At 43.7% G+C, this 14,840-nt stretch overlaps 2 non-coding genes across 2 annotated transcripts; both read right to left on the bottom strand.

Moving 5' to 3' along the window:
* Positions 1–5,678: 5,678 nt before the first annotated feature.
* TRNAQ-UUG (transfer RNA glutamine (anticodon UUG)) lies at positions 5,679–5,750 on the bottom strand. Its single transcript has one exon. It is a non-coding gene; the product is annotated as a tRNA-Gln (tRNA).
* Positions 5,751–13,533: 7,783 nt separating this feature from the next.
* Positions 13,534–13,615, bottom strand: TRNAA-UGC (transfer RNA alanine (anticodon UGC)). Its single transcript has one exon. It is a non-coding gene; the product is annotated as a tRNA-Ala (tRNA).
* Between the last annotated feature and the right edge of the window lie 1,225 nt (positions 13,616–14,840).

Here is a 14,840-nt window from a genome sequence, read left to right as displayed (position 1 = left end):
GGAAAATCAGGTAGTAGGCCGAGGCCTACTTGGAGCCAGGTGTAAATCTGAGGTTGTTTGACTGTGGAGGGAGCAGGACACTTTGCCATACACACAGCAGGGGATTAGCTGACGTTACCGAACCCCACTTACACGTGAGCGAGTGTTTTGTCTGTGTGGACAGCACTTCTGAGCAACAACGGGCATTGCTGTAGCCCAGGAAATAAAGTTCAGGTCATAGAAACATGAACACAACAGGAGACCTGGATCCTGTTGCTAGCCAATTATTTATTCTGGAAGAGGACTGGCAAATTCAGGTGAGATCCAGGCCTTGTTCATTTTCAGAAAAGTGAGCCGGTCAACATTATCGGCGGATAGTTGCGTGCGACGGTCTGTTACCACACCACCTGCAGCACTAAAGACACGTTCCGATAATACACTGGCAGCAGGGCAAGCCAGCACCTCCAATGCATACTGGCTAAGCTCTGGCCATGTATCCAGCTTAGAGACCCAATACTTGAACGGGGAAGAGCCGTCTGGGAGAACACTAACAGGGCAAGACAAGTAGTCTGTCACCATCTGACGGAAACGTTGCCTCCTGCTGACTGGAGCCGTCTGTGATGGTGTAGCCATTTGTGGCGGTCCCACAAAACTTTTCCACATTTGGGCCATACTGGCCTTGCCTTGTCCTGCGGCACTGCCTTTGCTACCTCTTTGTGCAGAGCTTCCTCCACTGCCTCTACCCACATGGCTGCTTTGAAAAGCACTACCAGCAACACTTGCGGGGGGAATGGAGAACATGATGGCCTGCACAAGTGTTTCTTGGTACTCCCGCATTTTTCGCTCCCGGTTCAACTGTGGTATGAGGCTTTGTAAGTTGTCCCGGTAGCGAGGATCTAGGAGGGTGTACACCCAATAATCAGCTGTGTGGAGAATGTTGGCGATGCGGCGGTCATTTAACAAGCACTGCAGCATGAAATCAACCATGTGCTGCAGACTGCCAACTGGACCGGAAACACTGTCCCCAGCTTGAGGCAGCATCTCTGCCTGCTCAGCATCACCCCACCCTCGCTGTACACACTGACTACTAGAGCCTTGTGTACCTCCCTCCTCTGGAGAGATGTGTTCCTCCTCCTCCATTGACTCCTCGTCATCCTCCTCACTAAGTGTCCCCTGCCTGGGCCTTTGTGTGGAAGCACATTGCGCAGACTTGCCAGAAGCAGATGGCATTTCTGACTGCTCATCCTCGACCTCTTCAGAAACCTACTCACTTAGTGCTTGTAAGGTTTTTTGAAGCAGACAGATGAGGGGGACAGTCATGCTGATTAGTGCATCATCTGCACTGGCCATCTGCGTGGAGTCATCGAAGGCATGCAAAACTTGGCAGATGTCCCTCATAGTGGCCCACTCAGTGGTGGTGAAGTGTGTCCGGCGCACAGTGCGACTTGTTTGCGCCTGATGCAGCTGGTACTCCATTACTGCTGCCTGCTGCTCACACAACCGCTCCAACATATGTAACGTTGAATTCCACCTGGTGGGGAGGTCACATATGATGATTCTATGATGCGATGTTCTGGCAGGCGGAATCGGCGTTGCAGAGATGCAATGCGCGATCTTGCCATGCTGGAACGCCGCAAGTGAGCACACTCTAGGCGAACCTTGTGCAGCAGTGCATCAAGATCCGGATAGTCCCTCAGAAAGCTCTGCACGACCAAAATGAGCACGTGTGCCAGACATGGTATGTGAATGAGGTTGCCTAGGCCCAGAGCTGCCACTAGATTTCGGCCATTGTCACTCACTACCAAACCTGGCTGGAGATTCGCTGGCACAAACCACACATCGCCCTCCTGCTTGATGGCATTCCAGAGCTCCTGTGCTGTGTGGCTCCGATTCCCCAAAGAAATTAATTTAAGGATGGCCTGTTGACATTTGGCCACACCTGTGCTCATATCTGGCCTAGCAGGCTCACGCAGTGCTGATTCCGAGGAACTAGAATAGGAGGAGGACTCAATATGTACAGACTGCATTCCTGCAATCCTTGGAGTTGGCAGAATACGTACAGAGCCACTCTCCAGATCTGTACCCGGCTCCACAACATTGACCCAATGGGCAGTGAGGGAAAGGTATCGTCCCTGTCCATGGCTACTGGTCCACGCATCGGTGGTCAGGTGGACCTTGCTACTGACGGCATTTAGTAGCGCATTTTTAATTTTTCCCTCAACATGCTTTTGCAGGGCAGGGACGGCTTGCCTGCTGAAATAAAAGTGGCTGGGCACATTGTATTGTGGAACTGCCAATGACATAAAGTTCTGGAAGGTGTCAGTCTCCACCAGCCTGAATGACAGCATCTCAAGGGCCAGTATTTTGGCAATGCCGGCATTCAGAGCCAGTGCTCGGGGATGGTTTGCCGAGTATGGCCGCTTTTTCTCCCATGCCTGTGCTACCGATTGCTGGTGAGTGGCCTGGGAATGTGCTGATGACTGCGAACGTGGTTCAGTGGGTGGAATTTCACTGGGTCTCTGGACAACAGTGGCAGTGGTTCTTCCATGGCGATCCAGTGAGGAAGCCGAACCAGCTGTGTGTGAGCTGGAGGAAGAGGCCCCAACACGAGCTGAAGAGGTGGTAGGTGCTGCTGAGGTTGGCCTACATCTTCAGTGTGTCTGTGTAACTCCACCTCGTGCTTGGTACGCACATGTTTCCACATATTTGTGGTATTGAGGTTGCTCACATTTTTCCCTCGTTTCACTTTCTGATGACACAGCTTGCATTTGACAAAGCAAATGTCATCTGCAACTGTGTCAAAAAAAGACCACGCACTGCAAGTCCTGGGAGCGCCCGTTTTGTGTTTTGGAAGAGGATTGCTCGTCACGGGTGCCGAAGTGGAGGCTACAGGCAACCAAGTCTGCCCCCGCCCTCTCCCTCCTCTTTTGGCCGTTCGGGGAATCTCTTCCTCAGAGCTGCTCCCACCACCTTCCTGTGGCTGACGCCATGATGGGTCAAGGACCTCATCATCTCCTCTCCCCTCTTCAAGCACCGGCTGGTCCTGGGTTGTCTCACCAGCACCGTACGCACCAGAAATTGGCAACTGAGTCTCATCATCATCAGATGAGCACTGAGGTGTGCTGACAATAGGCACTGGCCCACCCGCCTCCCTCTTCAGATTCAGAGGGACAAAGCAGTTGCGCATCACTGCATACTCCCTCTTCTTCACGCTCTAGAATGCTGCTTGGCTGGCCACCTCTTTCCAAGCCAACAGATTCTGAGAACAGAAGTAAAGATTGAGATGGCTCCTGTCCAGGGCTCTCAGACTGCATGGGCAATTTGGCAGGTGGTGAAGAGACAGATGGTTGCTCTTCAGTGCTCTGGCCTTGGGAGGATGCGGAAGTCATTGAAGTGGATGCGTTAGCTGCCATCCATCCGACAACGGCTACAATTTGTTCGTCACGCAGCAGTGGGGTATGGCGAGGTCCTACAAAGCTGTGCATGAAGGACTGTTGCCTGGTAAAAGTGGGGGATGCCGGGTCACTGGTGGCCGCAGCAGGCACCGAATCCCCACGTTCTCTCCCTGCTGAATCCCCACGTCCTCTCCCTGCTGAAACTCCACGGCCACGACCACGTGCCTTACTCCCTGCCTTCTTCATCTTGGTAGACTGATAAAGATAGGCAGAAAAGTTAAAAACGGGGTGGCTTAGTGTTCTTATTCCTGAACACCTGCTAACCAGTATAAGAAACACTAATTTGGCTAAGAGTGTGTGTACTACATTTTAATATGATTTAATGTGGCCTAGACAACTGTAAAGTGGAGTGTTTAGTGAACTTTATTTCCTTTTTTTTTGGGGGGGAAGAAAAGGATGTGACCAAAGTTTGAAAGCTATAGTATCACAAACGTTTTGGAGCGATTACAATGCAGGAAGCTAACCTACAATGCAATTGATGAGGCTCCAAAAAATAGGGTGATACTAGTCTGGCTGGCCCTGAAGGGCACAAGCCAGCAAAAAGGCTCCTCTATCTAATCCTATATAGTGTTTGCAACCAACCAATGACAATGGATGCGGTTGGAAGCACACTAATATAGGAGCAAAAATCTGGCTACATTAGCTGCAAAAAAAGGACTATGTATGAGGCAGTGACGCACGCTGAGCGGACTACAGCTAGCGGTGGCTGTAGAACACACTGCAATGTGAGCTGCACTCACACACAGAGAGACCTATCAGACAGCCAAAAACAGTGCAGAGAAATGGGCTATAGCACTGAAAGGCTGCTGAAAGGCTCCGCTGTCCACTCCTTTAGTGTTTGCAACCAACGTATATGGATACGTATGGAAGGACACTATACAGGAGAAAAAAAAAGCAGCAATAAAAGAAAAGTGTGTATGAGGCAGAGACACACGCTGGTCGGCCTACAAGCAGACGTGCCTGCAGGACACACTACACAGCGTGGGTCTGCACTCACACAGCCCTTGCAGACAGCTATTAAAACAGCGCTGCTGGGCTACAAAAATGCTACAGTTGTGGATTATGTAGCCTGGGTATAGCAATAGATATTTTGGATGATCACTATTTCTAACTGTCCCTCACAGTCTTCAACAGCAGCCTGTCCCTAACTGAATTCACAGCAGAGTGACCAGAAATGGCGGCTGCAGCGGTTTTTATAGTGCATCATGACATCATTTCAGCAGCCAATCACAGCCATGACAGTAGTTAACATGCCTACATGCCTAACAGGATGTGCCCACACTTCTGAGGATCCCCATTGGCTGAATCAAATCGAGCGGGCTCCTAGCATTATGGGAACTTCCGATTCCGGTATTCGATATGAAAAAAGTATCGGAACTAAGTATCGGAATTCCGATACAGCTAATATCGGCCGATACCCAATACTTGCGGTATCGGAATGCTCAACACTAGTCATCATCAATGGAAACCATTCACGGTTCAAAGCTTTTCCCTCTTCATAATGTGGATTTGGAGTCAGTCAGCTCCAAAAACATCCTTAAAAATAATCTGAAAATGCTGAGAAGACTGAACATAATCATTTCCAATTAAAAAAGACTTGATGTTCATTTGATCAGGCTTTGGAGCGTCTATTAACCATCTCAAATTTCCAAAAATGTCCAGCGGTTAACTGAAATTATCATACCAATCTTAAGTTGTTTTTCACTTTGAAAAGCTCCATATCTATAATACAAGTAAGCGGTAAGGTTCGAAAGACCCTATAAAGGGCCCTGATTGACTTTTGTGTGCTACAAAAAAAGCCACAAAACACATTCAAAAGACGCCGAAAAGAATTTTTAGAAAAACACCACCAAAAATGTTTACAAAGCACTTTAGGAAATTCTGAAAACACGAGAAAAGATGGCTTAGAGAGAAATCGAAAACACTTCCTGAAGCCATTTTGGCTTCAAATCCTTGTCAGATTCACCCACTTGGAAAGAGTGTTATGTGAATATTGACTCAAGTCACAGAGTATGAGATGGCTTGGTATGACATAGACAATGAGTTTTGTTTCCTGAAGCTAATTTTAATTTTTGCTAATACTACTTGTTTGATAGCTTTGACCATGGGATTCAAAGTGGTCATTCCATGAATCCTTGAATTCTTTTTTTGTCTTTTATTATGTGGCTTTTAAATTGCTTGTTTCATCATAAACATTGGGCATCGTCGATCTGAGTGCAAGTGGAAAAATCGAAATGTGTGCCCAGGTTCCACTGAGATTTGAACTCAGATCACTGGATTCAAAGTCCAGAGTGCTAACCATTACACCATGGAACCAACCATGATACACAATCATGGTTGAGGCTTGTTTTGCTGAATAAAGCATATTAAATCGTGAACGATGGCGAAAACAGGCTCCAAAGCTGTAGTGCAAATCTGCAATCATACACAATGGTAAATTGTATCTTATAACCTTTTATTCCACAAATTTACCAAGATTTCCACGATATCACAGCTAGGACAGTTTGAAATGTTGATGAAAAGTGGCTAGTAAAAAGATTGCTGTATCTGTTACTTGCAAAAAGTGTGAAAAAAATAAATTGCAAGAATTATGCTGTTAGAAAACTGTTCATCCAGTAGACGATAAAGATTAGCATTGTGTGGTAAAAGGCTTCATCTGAGAGATAATTTAAGGTTTGTGCAAATCAAAGTGCATGTCCCAGTCCATTAGCCAGGACAGCGGTCTGTGGCTGCTGGACAAGATCAAGAGAAAAACCTCTTACCTGATGGCACCCACGGTGCTTCTTTTGATTAGCGGCAAGTCGCACATGTAATGTTGCTCCAGAATAGATTATCTAAAGAACAGTCAAAGATAAAGTCAGTTTGGTCCTAAAAACTCGCTCCATCACAGATCACTGTCATGGGGAATAGACTAGTAAACATGCAAATTGAACATCAAAGATAATAGGTCAAAAAGTTAGTGAAACATAGACGCAGTCAGCAGGATTTGTACCTGCGCGGAGAGACCCCAATGGATTTCTAGTCCATCGCTTTAACCACGCGGCCACGACTACTCAGACGTCAAGCTGTTATGAGTTTCACACACGTTTTCTAATAGCACCATGATCAAGCTCAGTGATCAACCCTCTGGAAGACATCTCAGAAAATGAAAAGAAAATACAAGGTCTCAGTAAAATGCAAAAATCTGATTTAAAGTCATCATCAGTGGGAACCACTCACAGTTCAAAGCTTTTCCCTCATCATAATGTGGATTTGAAGTCAGTCAACTCCAAAAACATCCTTAAAAATAATCTGAAAATGCTGAGAAGACTGACCATAATCATTTCCAAGTAAAAATAGCCTTGATGTTCGTTTGATCAGGCTTTGGAGCGTCTATTAACCATCTCAAGTTTCCAAAAATGTCCAGCGGTTAACTGAAATTACCATATCAAACTTCAGCTGTTTTTCACTTTGAACAGCTCCATACCTATAATACAAGTCAAGGGTAAGGTTCGAAAGACCCTATAAAGGGTCCTGATTGACTTTTGTGTGCTACAAAAAAGCCACAAAACACATTCAAAAGACGCCGAAAAGAATTTTTAGAAAAACACCACCAAAAATGTTTACAAAGCACTTTAGGAAATTCTGAAAAACACGAGAAAAATCAAAAAAACTTCATGAAGCCATTTTGGCTTCAAATCCTTGTCAGATTCACCCACTTGGAAAGAGTGTTATGTGAATATGGACTCAAGTCACAGAGTATGGGATTGCTTGGTATGACATAGACAATGAGTTTTGTTTCCTGAAGCTAAATTTAATTTTTGCTAATCCTTCTTGATTGATAGCTTTGACCATGGGATTCAAAGTGGTCATTCCATGAATCCCTGAACTCTTAATTTTGTCTTTTATTATGTGGATTTTAAATTGCTTGTTTCATCATAAACATTGGGCATCGTCGATCTCAATGGAAGGTGTAAAAAATCGAAATGTGTGCCCAGGTTCCACTGAGAGTTGAACTCAAATCACTGGATTCAAAGCCAAGAATGCTAACCATTACACCATGTAACCAACCATGACACAGTCATGGCTGCGGCTTGTTGTGCTGAATAAAGCATATTAAATCGTGAACGATGGCGAAAACAGGCTCCAAAGCTGCATTGCAAAACTGCAATCATACACAATGGTAAATTGATATCTTATAACCTTTCATTCCACAAATTTACCAACATTTCCACGATATCACAGCTAGGACAGTTTGAAATGTTGATGAAAAGTGGCTAGTAAAAAGATTGCTGTATCTGTTACTTGGAAAAAGTGTGAAAAAAATAAATTGCAAAACTTATACTGTTAGAAAACTGTTCATCCAGTAGTCGATAAAGATTAGCATTGCATGGTAAAAGGCTTCATCTGAGAGATAATTTAACCCCTTCCTGACATCCGACGCACTATCCCATCCATGGGACCCGGGACCCTATGCCCATGGACGGGATAGTACGTCTACCGCGATCAGCGGCGCCCACGTGGTGAGCGCCGCTGATCGCAGCCGGGTGTCAGCTGATTATCAGAGCTGACACCCGGCACAATGTGTCAGGGGTGGTCACGGACCGCCCCCGACACGATAACCCCTTGCACACCGCGATCAAACATGATCGCGGTGTACCGGGGGTTAAAGGGAAGTATCGGCAGGGAGGGGGCTCCCTCTGTGCTTCCCTGAGCCCCCCCACGGCAGCGCAATGTGCAGCGCTGCTGCTGAGGGCTCCTTTCCTGCAGGCCCCCGAATCCAAGATGGCGACGGGGGCCTTCGGGGGCCTGCAAGAAACAAGCCGTGACACAGCATCATCAGCAAAAAAATAAAAAAGTTATAGCTCGCAGAATAAAGCGATGCAAAAATAATTATTTTTTATATAAAATAGTTTTCATTGCATAAAACCGACAAAACATAAAAAAAGACCTAAATGAGGTATCGCTGTAACCGTACTGACCCGAAGAATAAAACCGCTTTATCAATTTTACCGCACGCGGAACGGTGTAAACGCACCCCCCCAAAAGAAATTCATGAAACGCTGGTTTTTGTTCATTCTGCGTCCCAAAAATCGGAATAAAAAGCGATAAAAAAGTCACATGCCCGAAAATGGTACCAATAAAAACGTTAACTCGTCCCGCAAAAAATAAGACCTCACATGACTCGGTGGGTCAAAATACGGAAAAATTATAGCTCTCAATATGTGGTGATGCAAAAACTATTTTTACAATAAAAAGCGTCTTTTAGCGTGCGACAGCTGCCAAATATAAAAACCGCCATAAATAGTAAATCAAACCCCCCATTATCACCCCCTTAGTTAGGGAAAAATAATAAAATAAAAAAAAGTATTTATTTCCATTTTTCCATTAGGGTTAGGGCTAGGGTTAGGGTTAGGGCTAGGGGTAGGGTTAGGGTTAGGGTTAGGGCTAGGGCTAGGGTTAGGGCTAGGGTTAGGGCTGAGATTAGGGTTAGGGGTGTGTTGGGGTTCCGGTTGGAGTTAGAATTGGGGGTTTCAACTGTTTGGGCACATCAGGGGCTCTCCAAATGCAACATGGCGTCTGATCTCAATTCCAGCCATTTCTGAGTTGAAAAAGTCAAATCGTGCTCCTTCCCTTCCAAGCTCTGCCATGCGCCCAAACAGTGTTTTACCCCCATATGTAGGGTATCAGCCTACTCAGGACAAATTGCAAAAAAAATTTTCGGTCCAATTTCTCCTGTTACCCTTAGGAAAATAAAAAATTGGGGGCAAAAATATCATTTTTGTGGAAAAAAATGATTTTTTTTATTTTCACGTCCGAGCGTTATAAACTTCTGTGAAGCACTTGGGGGTTCAAAGTGCTCACCACACATCTAGATAAGTTCCGTGGGGGGTCTAGTGTCCAAAATGGGGTCACTTGTGGGGAGTTTCAATAGTTTAGGTAGATCAGGGGCTCTCCAAACGCACATGACACCCGCAGACCATTCCATCAAAGTCTGCATTCCAAAACGTCACTGCTTCCCTTCCGAGCCCCGACGTGTGTCCATACAGTAGTTTTCTCCCACATATGGGGTGTTAGCGTACGCATGACAAATTGGACAACAACTTTTGGGGTCCAATTTCTCCTGTTACCCTTGGGAAAATGAAAAAATTGGGGACTAATTGATCATGTTGTGGAAAAAATACGATTTTTTTATTTTCATGCCCGGGCATTATAAACTTCTGTGAAGCCCTTGGGGGTGCAAAGTGCTCACCACACATCTAGAGAAGATCCTTAGGGGGTCTCATTTCCAAAATGGGGTCATTTGTAGGGGTTTCCACTGTTTAGGTACATTAGGAGCTCTCCAAAGGCAACATGACACCCGCAGACCATTCCATCAAAGTCTGCATTCCAAAACGTCACTACTTCCCTTCCGAGCCCCGACGTGTGCCCATACAGTAGTTTTCTCCCACATATGGGGTAACAGCATACTCAGGACAAATTGGACAACAACTTTTGGGGTCCAATTTCTCCTGGTACCCTTGGGAAAATAAAAAAATGGTGACTAAAAGATCATGTTTGTGGAAAAAATACAAATTTTTTATTTTCACGCCCTGGCGTTATAAACTTCTGTGAAGCACTGGGGGGTTCAAAGTGCTCACCACACATCTAGATAAGTTCCTTGGGGGGTCTAGTTTAAAAAATGGTGTCATTTGTGGGGGTTTCCACTGTTTAGGTACATCAGGGGTTTTCCAATCGCGACATGGTGTCCGATCTCAATTCCAGCCAAAAACGTCAAATGGCGCTGCTTCCCTTCCGAGCTCTGCCATGCGCACAAATAGTGGTTTACCCCCACATGTGGGGTATCAGCGTACTCAGGACAAATTGCACAATAACTTTTAGGGTTCTGTTACCCTTGGAAAAATAAGAATTGAGGGTGAAAAGATCATTTTTGTGGAAAAAATATGATTTTTTAATTGTACGGCTTTATGTTATAAACTTCTGTGAAGCCGTTGGGGGTTCAAAATTCTCACCACACATCTAGATAAGTTCCTTAGGGGTCTAGTTTCCAAAATGGTGTCATTTGTGGGGGGTTTCCACTGTTTTGGTACATCAGGGGTTTTCCAATCGCGACATGGTGTCCGATCTCAATTCCAGCCAAAAACGTCAAATGGCGCTGCTTCCCTTCCGAGCTCTGCCATGCGCCCAAATAGTGGTTTACCCCCACATGTGGGGTATCAGCGTACGCAGGACAAATTGCACAATAACTTTTAGGGTCCTGTTACCCTTGGCAAAATAAAAATTGGGGTGAAAAGATCATTTTTGTGGAAAAAATATGATTTTTTAATTGCACCGCTGTACGTTATAAACTTCTGTGAAGCCCTTGTGGGTTCAAAGTTCTTACCACATATCTAGATAAGTTCCTTGGGGGGGTCTAGTTTCCAAAATGGGGTCACTTGTAGGGGGTTTCCACTGTTTAGGTACATCAGGGACTCTCCAAACGTGACATGGCCTCCGATCTGAATTCCAGCCAATTTTGCATTGAAAAAGTCAAACGGCGCTCCTTCCATTCTGAGCTCTGCAATGCGCCGAAACAGTCATTCCCCCCCGATATATAAGGTATCAGCGTACTCAGGACAAATTGCACAATAACTTTTGCAGTCCAATTTCTCCTGTTACCCTTGGTAAAATAAAAAAAATTGAACCTGAAGTATTTTTTTTTGTGAAAAAAGTTAGATGTTCATTTTTTTTTAAATATTCAAAAAAATTCCTGTGATGCACCTAAAGGGTTAATAAACTTCTTGAATGTGGTTTTGAGCACCTTAAGGGGTGCAGTTTTTAGAATGGTGTCACTTTTGGGTATTTCCTATCATATAAACCCCTCAAAGTGGCTTTAAATGTAATGTGCTCATAAAAATAAAATGGTGTTGTAAAAATGAGAAATCGCTGGTCAACTTTTAACCCTTATAACTTCCTAACAAAAAAAAAATTTTGGTTCCAAAATTGGGCTGATGTAAAGTAAAAAAAAACCTCCAAAAAAATATTTTGGGATCAAAGACAAAAAAGAAACCAAGGTAGCGACAGAAAAAATGATCCCTAAAACTTCACTTTTAATCAATATTTAAAATCTGGACAATCCCAGTTCATAAGGACTAGGGTAATATTTAAACAGACACCAGACAAAAATAGCAATAGATACTCCAGGCCACTACACTCGCCCTAATGGGCCCTGGCAATCCCTGCCTAGCCGCGGAGGTTGGCACCCTAGTTGTAGACGATAGTGGCGTCCCCGCTCAACGTCGGTGACCCTAATACACCCTAAGAGACCCTAGTCCACGGCGAGGATACACAAAAAAACACAAACACACAGTAACCACCCGAAAAAACCCCTGGTGGAGAGACTGTATAACGTCTCTAAGATGTTTTACTTATCTCGTACTAGAATCATGGGCATATAGACCCATCCCAAATAATATCTCGTAGTCAAAAATACTGATATATAGCAGCTTATAATGACTTATCTCGTAATAAAAAAGGCTTATGCTGCAAGAAATGACAGACCTGATATAGCCCCCCCAAAAAAAGGGAAAAAAGAAAAAACGTTTATACAGTAAGAAGTGCAGCCACAAGGATGCACAATCCAAGCACTTCAGGTTACATAACCAGTATCTAGGAGGGAGAAACGCGTCGGGCTGGGCCTCATATCTTCTGATGGCTGATAAGTATTATTAATTTCATAACGCTGACAGACCTATTGTTTGATGGATGGCAAAATGTTTTTGTATTAGGGCAACCTGGCAATCAGGGATTGTTTTTTGTTGCCACCATTGTCTATATGTAGGACTATTATGTCCATTATTTAAAAAGCGTTGTGTATATTATTTTTATGCCACTAACTTTTATCTGGTGGATAATTCTTGTGGTTATGTAACCTGAAGTGCTTGGATTGTGCATCCTTGTGGCTGAACTTCTTACTGTATAAACGTTTTTTCTTTTTTCCTTTTTTTGGGGGGGGCTATATCAGGTCTGTCATTTCTTGCAGCATAAGCCTTTTTTATTACGAGATAAGTCATTATAAGCTGCTATATATCAGTATTTTTGACTACGAGATATTATTTGGGATGAGTCTATATGCCCATGATTCTAGTACGAGATAAGTAAAACATCTTAGAGACGTTATACAGTCTCTCCACCAGGGGTTTTTTCGGGTGGTTACTGTGTGTTTGTGTTTTTTTGTGTATCCTCGCCGTGGACTAGGGTCTCTTAGGGTGTATTAGGGTCACCGACGTTGAGCGGGGGCGCCACTATCGTCTACAACTAGGGTGCCAACCTCCGTGGCTAGGCAGGGATTGCCAGGGCCCATTAGGGCGAGTATAGTGGCCTGGAGTATCTATTACTATTTTTGTCTGGTGTCTGTTTAAATATTACCCTAGTCCTTATGAACTGGGATTGTCCAGATTTTAAATATTGATTAAAAGTGAAGTTTTAGGGATCATTTTTTCTGTCGCTGATGTAAAGTAAACATGTGGGAAATGTTAGTTATCAAGTTTTTTGCGAGCCGTATCTCTGTGATTTAAGGGCATAAAAATTCAAAGTTGGAAAATTGCGAAATTTTCAAAATTTTCGCCAAATTTCCGTTTTTCTCACAAATAAACGCAAGTTATTTGAATGAAATTTTACCACTAACATGAAGTACAATATGTCATGAGATAACAGTGTCAGAATCACTGGGATCCATGGAAGCGTTCCAGAGTCATGACCTCATAAAGGTACAGTGGTCAGAATTGTAAAAATTGGCCCGTCATCAACATGCAAACCACCCTTGGGGGTGAAGGGGTTAAGGTTTGTGCAAATCAAAGCACATGTCCCAGTCCATCAGCCAGGACAGCGGTCTGTGGCTGCTGGACAAGATCAAGAGAAAAACCTCTTACCTGATGGCACCCACGGTGCTTCTTTTGATTAGCGGCAGGTCGCACATGTAATGCTGCTCCAGAATAGATTATCTAAAGAACAGTCAAAGATAAAGTCAGTTTGGTCCTGGAAACTCGCTCCATAACAGATCACTGTCATGGGGAATAGACTAGTAAACATGCAAATTGAACAACAAAGATAAAAGGTCAAAAAGTTATTGAAACATAGACGTAGTCAGCAGGACTTGAACCTGCGCGGGGAGACCCCAAGGGATTGCAAGTCCATCGCCTTAACCACTCAGCCACGACTACTCAGATATCAAGCTCTTATGAGTTTCACACACGTTTTCTAATAGCACCATGATCAAGCTCAGTGATCAACCCTCTGGAAGACATCTCAGAAAATGAAAAGAAAATAAAAGGTCTCAGTAAAATGCAAAAATCTGATTTAAAGTCATCATCAATGGGAACCATTCACAGGTTAAAGCTTTTCCCTCTTCATAATGTGGATTTGGAGACAGTCAGCTCCAAAAACATCCTTAAAAATAATCTGAAAATGCTGAGAAGACTGAACATAATCATTTCCAAGTAAAAAAGACTTGATGTTCATTTGATCAGGCTTTGGAGCGTCTATTAACCATCTCAGGTTTCCAAAAATGTCCAGCGGTTAACTGAAATTACCATATCAATCTTCAGATGTTTTTCACTTTGAACAGCTCCATACCTATAATACAAGTTAACTGTAAGGTTCGAAAGACCCTATAAAGGGTCCTGATTGACTTTTGTGTGCTACAAAAAAAGCCACAAAACACATTCAAAAGACGGCGCAAAAAATTTTTTAGAAAAACACCACCAAAAATGTTTATAAGGCACTTTAGGAAATTCTGAAAAACACGAGAAAAGATGGCTTAGAGAAAAATCGAAAACACTTCCTGAAGCCATTTTGGCTTCAAATCCTTGTCAGATTCACCCACTTGGAAAGAGTGTTATGTGAGTATTGACTCAAGTCACAGAGTATGAGATTGCTTGGTATGACATAGACAATGAGTGATATAGACAATTTTAATTTTTGCTAATCCTACTTGATTGACAGCTTTGACCATGGTATTCCATGAATCCTTGAACTCTTTTTTTGTCTTTTATTATGTGGATTTTAAATGTGTTTCATTATTAGTGAACTATTATTCTTCTTCATATTCAACTTCTTCAGCTTCTTCCTTTTCTTCTTCATCATATTCTTATTTGTGTCAGGCATTCCTGCAGTTGTTATCTATAAAAGTTTGAAGATTCCGTTCAGCCTGTGACAACAGACTTACAACAGGATTTGTCCGCGTTCAGTTTGGCCTGCAGCAGCAGGCTTTTTCCAGGGGCACCACGAGGAGGAACGGACTCACCCCCATACACTGCTTAGTCTTCTTCTGCTTATAAATTAGATAATATAATTTGCTCTTATTTTTAGTCTTATGCTTAATGTTCTTCTGCTTTTGGTTTTTATGCTTCTTGGTCTTCTGTCTCTTGTTGTTCTGCATCTTGGTGG

This window comes from Dendrobates tinctorius, unplaced genomic scaffold (genome assembly GCF_039654945.1).
Source record: "Dendrobates tinctorius isolate UK_male_01 unplaced genomic scaffold, ASM3965494v1 ptg000048l, whole genome shotgun sequence".
Taxonomy (NCBI): Eukaryota; Metazoa; Chordata; class Amphibia; order Anura; family Dendrobatidae; genus Dendrobates; species Dendrobates tinctorius.
This window is presented reverse-complemented; position numbering and strand designations above follow the sequence as displayed.